The following is a 6807-nucleotide window of genomic DNA, read 5'->3' as shown; positions in this document are numbered from 1 at the left end:
ACAATTATATATTGGTATGTACAAAATATTTTTAACTGATTGCATTTGACCTCACTGTCCTATATTGAAATCGCTTTGCAATTGCATATTTTTCCATCACAGATTTTAAAGTGGCTTTGTCCTTATACACTTGGTCAACCTCCACAAACTTATTAGATGGATCTGAAATGACTCCATCACAGCTTACTGAATCCAAAACCCAAGCGGTTCTACCAATTCACCAATTGTCATTTGCCTGTTCTCAAATTCAAACAATCCCATCTATACAAATAGATCCAATCATACCCTGCTCATGATTTGAACTTCCACACAGTTCATTGGTATTGTTACTATTATCCAATTTGCTTATACAAATTGGATACTTGTTGAATTCATTTGCATCCTCTTTAAGCATGATATACACTCTAACATCCATGTCGTTGTGAATCAACATTGGTGTATTGCTTTCTTCAACCTTATATTCAATTTTCAGCTTAATCAGATTCATATCAACCCCAAGTTGAGTTGCAATAACATTATACAACTCCTTATATGATGAACTTTCTTTAAAAACCACCCCCTCAATTGTATAATCAACGTAACGATTGTCACTGTCCCATCTACCAGAATGCATAACCAACACAACTAATGAAGCCATTTTTATACAATTACATGCGCATATACAATTTTATGTTTAAGTACTTATAATACACATATACATATACAATTGAGAAACACAACAAAAAAAAACATATACTTAAACACATTACATCAAATTCAATTTCTTATTTGTATATATATTCCCAAAAAATACGTATACAAATATTATATACACAAATTACAGCTTTATACAAATATACAATTGACAAATCTAACATAATTGACATATACATATACAAATTATATATAAATATGTACAATCAATTATCCGAACTAAGGATGAACCTGCACTGTATAAATTTACAAATTCAAAAAAATATTCAACAGTTTCATATACTAATTATACAGATCTGACTAAATCATATAAAAACACCTATACGTATAAACTCTTCACAAATCATAATACAATTTCATGTTAACTCATAGATTCGACAACAAATATACAATTGACAAACCTAACATTATAGATAAATGCATATACCCATTATATACAAATATACATAATCAAATATCCAAACTAAGGACGAACCTGCACTATATAAATACACAAATTCAAAAAAATATTCAACATTTTCATATAAGAATTATACAGATCTGACTAAATCATATCAAAACACCTATACATATAAACTCTTCACAAATCATAATACAATTTCATGTTAATTCATAAATTCAACAACAAATATACAAATCCGAACAAAAATATGATTGTAAAAAAATGAATCTGCGATGAAAAATTCAAAATGATCAACAATATCATTCACAAATTTTCTTAGAATTTAAAATAACTATACAAATTTGTACTATAACAACTTTTGAAATCATAAGTTTTAAACTCTATTACGAACAAAATATACAACTCGGAATCTACATTTAATTTCAATTGATAAATTTTTTAAAGCAAATCTGAATTTCAATACACGATGAACACCAATTTCGACTAGAAAAAAAATAAAATCAAAGTATTTTTCAACATGAAATACGTTTTACCTCCTGTTGTTATCTCTAAAATCAATATGATCTAGATTGTTTGTATAGTATCGTCAACAGCTTGATCGATTTTCTGAACTGAGTTACAAGAGAGTTCGTACTGATGAAGAAGACGTAGAAGGAAATAAATTCTATTGAAACATAATGTGCGTGACTTCAACAATTTTTTCCCTTTTATTCTAACAGAAATTATCGCCTTTTTATTTAATTTTAAAAAAAAATTGTATATAAAAATGAAGGAACACCGAAATATACAAAAAAACAGTTTCATAGCAAACACAAATTTTGCTATGGAGTGCAATTATATAAACTATAGCTATAACATACAAATAAGGATTTTATATTTGCTATACACAAAATTTACTCTTACTTATATTGACGGAGGTATTAGTTGATAAAAGTGAATTTTATTTAAATATTTTTGAAAGATTCAAAAGACTGAGTTATGTTATACTTCGGTTTATTAAATCATTAGTTGAGGATAAGACGGGGATTCAAGTCTCATCGCACCAAAAGAGTAAGACATCAGGTTAAAGTTCGAATCAATGGCAACTCAAGCTAATTAGTGGTCTAAAATCAAAAATAAATTGGAGGCTTAAATTTTAATTATTTTTTTATATCTGAGATTCAAATTTATTTCTAATCTTTTTTTATAAAAATGATTTATTTTTTATGGTCTTAAACTAAACATTATTGTGTGTGTGTGTATATATATATATATATACCAAAATATTTTTTAATCTTATGGTCTTAAACATATAATGTGGAAGTTAAATTCAAAAATTGGTCCATTAAAAAAACATTCTTTAATATTTCGAAACAAACTAAAAAAAAACAAATAAATTAAAAAATATAGTATATTCTTTTTTGTCAAAAAATGCTTATAATAATTTTATTATTACCAAAAAATTAGGCCCTTTAATTTTGGGGGGCCTAAGGCGTATGCCTCATTTTTAAAGGCATTGAGCCATCCCTGATTCAGATGTACCATAATGAATTTAAAATTTGCTAAACTAGGAATTAATAGGATAAACATTTGTTCATTGCGATTATGGAGGCCAAGGGTCGCGATTGCGATGATCAAGGAAAATGACCTTCACAATTGCGATGGTCAAAATTGCTATCGCGAAGATCAATTTCATTGGCCTTCGCGAAGGCGACTCTAAGCTCGTGAATGTGAAGAGTAAAGTATGGTGCACTAGCAAAAGCTTCACTAACTCAAATTTAGAATTAATAAATGTTCCAATATGGGTTATGGGATTCGTTCAGAACCCTATAAACATAAATGAAATATGTTAACCTACCAAATTCAACATTTTGGACTTAACATAAGTGTCAAAACTTTCATCGGTAGCCATCTCAAAAAAAAAATGGGTCCCAAACTCCAAGCTCCATTTTAGCAAACAGTCATAAGGTAACACAAAATGAGTCAAAGCCTAGGGACCTGAACCAAATGTCTATCTAGACCACTAGGGGTGTAGGTCGGTTTGGTTTGACATTTCATTACAAAAAATCTAAACCAATTATGTCAGTTTATTAAATCTAAAAATCAAATCAAACCACATAAAGTCACGTTTTTTGATTTCGGCTTTAGTCAGTTCTTTCGGATTTTTTCAATTTTTCAATTTTTTACAACTATACGGTGTTTGAAAAAAATCTCAAATATATTTTCAATTACTTGTATGATAAGCTAAACTTTTAAAAATGTTAAATGAATAGAAATTTTCAAAAAGATGGTAAAATTCACATGAATACAAAATACATTTATTGAAATGTCAACGTTCATTATGGTAAATTAATAAGATTAAATGCTACAGTCAAACTGAACACAAAACAAAATATTTACAAAGTAAATTGTTAACTTTGAAAAACTATTAATTGTAACCTCCGATCTTAATATAAAATAAAATATTTACAAAATTTTACAAGTTCAAATTTGAAATAATATATCTAAACATTGAAACACTATAAATAACTAAAAATATATTAACAAAGTAGATTATAAACAATATTTTTCATCTATTAATAATATATATATATATATATATATATGTCGGTTTGGTTTGAGTTTGATTTGACTTTTTTTCTTTTAATACCAAACCAAATCAAGAGTGGTCGGGTTTTTTTTCACCGCCAAACCAACCAAACCAAACCACAAATGGTTTTTTTTTCCGGTTTGATTTGGCTTGTTGGTTCGGTTTGACTTTACGATTTGATTTGTACATGCCTATAGACCACAGTTGATAATTCGGAGCTAATGAAACCATCAAAATTACATTCCAAAATTGTTTACCCAAAGTTTTGACCGAAGTCAAATACATAAACTTCAGAAGCTTCAAAACACATAAACTTGCATAAAAATCAATTGAATTGCTCGGTTACCGTCCTATCACCCCAGCTAGCCAAAAATGACTTTGGACAACTATAGGAAAATTCTAAAAATTAAATATACGAAAAAACAGAAAAATGACCTAGAGGATCACTACATATATTTAAATCTCATTTCAAAATTATTTTATTTTTCAGCTGTAATAATGTTTTCACCAACACCAATATATCAAATAAACTAAAACCACACTTGAGTGTACTATTATTTAAAAGGTATTTACACGCTCATGATTTTTTAAAATAATCACAAGCATAATTAACATAATTACTTTAATATTTCAGCCCTTTAGAGTTCATTATTGCAAGGTACTGCAGCTGCACTTAGTATGTTACACAAGATTAGACCTAATCACTAATAAAATGAAAAACCATCAAAATTTTCAAATTGATTTTTTTAAAGCATCAAAATTTGCATTGCAGCGTATATAAAGCATACTAAGTAGGTAATTTTGTGCTTTTAATCCCTCAAATATTGATAATTTTTATTTTTGTTATTTTACTTTATTATTAAATATATTTGACCTTCAATATTTTTGTGCTTTAAATCCCACAAATATTGATAATTTTGATTTTGGTTATTTTACTTTACGATTAAATATATTTAACCTTCTATAATTGATATATGTACTTTTATTTTGGTCCCTCATAATGTGAATCTTCCACAAATGTAGCAAATTATTAAGTACTAAACTATTTCATTATCATTGTGCTATATTAAAATTGTATTTGTTATTCAATACGCAAGCTTAAAAGAGTTAGAAAATAGAAATAATCTAAAGTACATCATATATTTGCTATACAAACTAGCAAAAACACATATATTAATTAATTGAAGTTTAATATGCCTAACCAAATAATATAAGGATCAAAATTAAAATTTATCAATAATTAAAGAACCAATTATGCAATTATCCCTAATGATTATATTAATATGGAAAAAATGTCTGAAATATATTTGAACTTTGACCGAAATTGCTCTAACGATACCGAATTTTGGAAAGGACCATTTACCCCATGCACTATTTAATATTGTATTTTAAAGGTATATATGTGCCCATGTGGACATCATAAATATTGCATCATTTTAAAGGGAAAAAAGTCTGAAATATATCTGAATTTTGACCGAAATTGTTGTTACGATACCGAACTTTGGAAAGGATCTTTTACCCCTCTGCACTATTTAATAGTGTATTTTAAAGGTATATGTATGTCCACATGGACATCATAAATATTGCATCATTATAAATAGTAATGTGTCCACGTGGACACATATATACATTTAAAATACACTATTAAATAGTGCAGGGGTAAAAGGTCTTCCATAAAGTTTGGTATCGTAACAACAATTTCGGCCAAAGTTGGAGTATTTTTCATACCATTTTCCCCATTTTAAATAGTAATGTGACCACGTAGGCACATATATACCTTTAAAATATACTATTAAATAGGGCGGGGTAAAAGGTCCTCCATAAAATTTGGTATCGTAACAGCAATTTCGACCAAAATTGAAGCATTTTTCAGACCATTTTCCCTATTAATAACACCTCTGCCGACACTGTAATGCCCAGCTACATTGTTTATTAAACTTACTAACACTTAAAATGAAATAGAATTATCTGAAATATTCAAATGTTTTAGGTGATTTAAGAGTCTTTCCTTTTGAATTAGAAACTATTTTTTCTAACCAATTTTTCCATCTGAAACATTGACAAATGATAGCAAATGAAATATAAAGAGGGACCTCTCTTTGACCATTTTAATTGCTTATTCATTCACTTTCTTTTAGTCAATTGTTTTTTGTTTTTTAAAAATCAGTCAGTGTTTGTTAATTACAGGAACTGATTATAGTCTTAATTCTTGGTAATTAAAAATAAAATTGTTCAACATGTAGGGTCGCAGTGGATTAGGGGTGGCATAAATACCAAAAAATCGAAAAAATCAAATCGAACCGAACTAATTCGGTTTTTCGGTTTTAGTTCTTCATTTTTTCGGTTCGATTTAGCTGTTTTTTTCTGAAAATTTGGTTTTTCGATTTGGTGTTCAGTGTAAGGGTCATGATTTTTTGGTGCACTGAAAAAACCAAAATTTTATTAAATAAATTTTAAAATTATATTTAATCATATTAAATTACATTTAATTATACATAATTACATTTAATTATACATAATTACATTTAATTATATAGATTTTAAAACATACCCTTTTTTCTTTTGATTCACTGAATATATGCTGCTTGCTTGCGCCTGTTGGCTGCTACTGTTAGCCAAAAATACAGTTGTGCTTTGTTGGCATTGACAATTTGATGTATACTCTGGTTCGTTCTCACTTTTAATCACAACAAAAGTTATTTCTTCTCAATCTATTTATTTCAACTTTCATGTTCAGTTAAATATTTTGATAATTTTGGTCCTTATTTTATATCTCATGAGTTGCATCGAAAAATTGTTTAATAAACACCGAATAAATTGAATCGGAGTTTACAAAGCCAAACAAAGCACCATCATTAGAAGATCTGTGATAGCCCGAACGAAAATAGTTCACCCTCAAATCTAATATGTAACTACACTAGATGTGGGCCCATGTAGACGTCCCAGAATCACATTCTACACTCAAATAAAGTATAGAAGTTGCATTTGTACAAACACTATGTACTGATGATATCATCATAAGCCGACTAAAATTAAGTAACAGGTGTATAAACACAATCCATAAAATTAAGTTGACAAGTTCAATTCACATAGTCAACAAAAGTTCCACAATATATATATATATATATATATATATATATAT

The sequence above is a fragment of the Solanum tuberosum genome, unplaced genomic scaffold (assembly GCF_000226075.1).
Source record: "Solanum tuberosum cultivar DM 1-3 516 R44 unplaced genomic scaffold, SolTub_3.0 scf00123, whole genome shotgun sequence".
Taxonomy (NCBI): domain Eukaryota; kingdom Viridiplantae; phylum Streptophyta; class Magnoliopsida; order Solanales; family Solanaceae; genus Solanum; species Solanum tuberosum.
Note: the sequence above shows the minus strand (reverse complement) of the source record.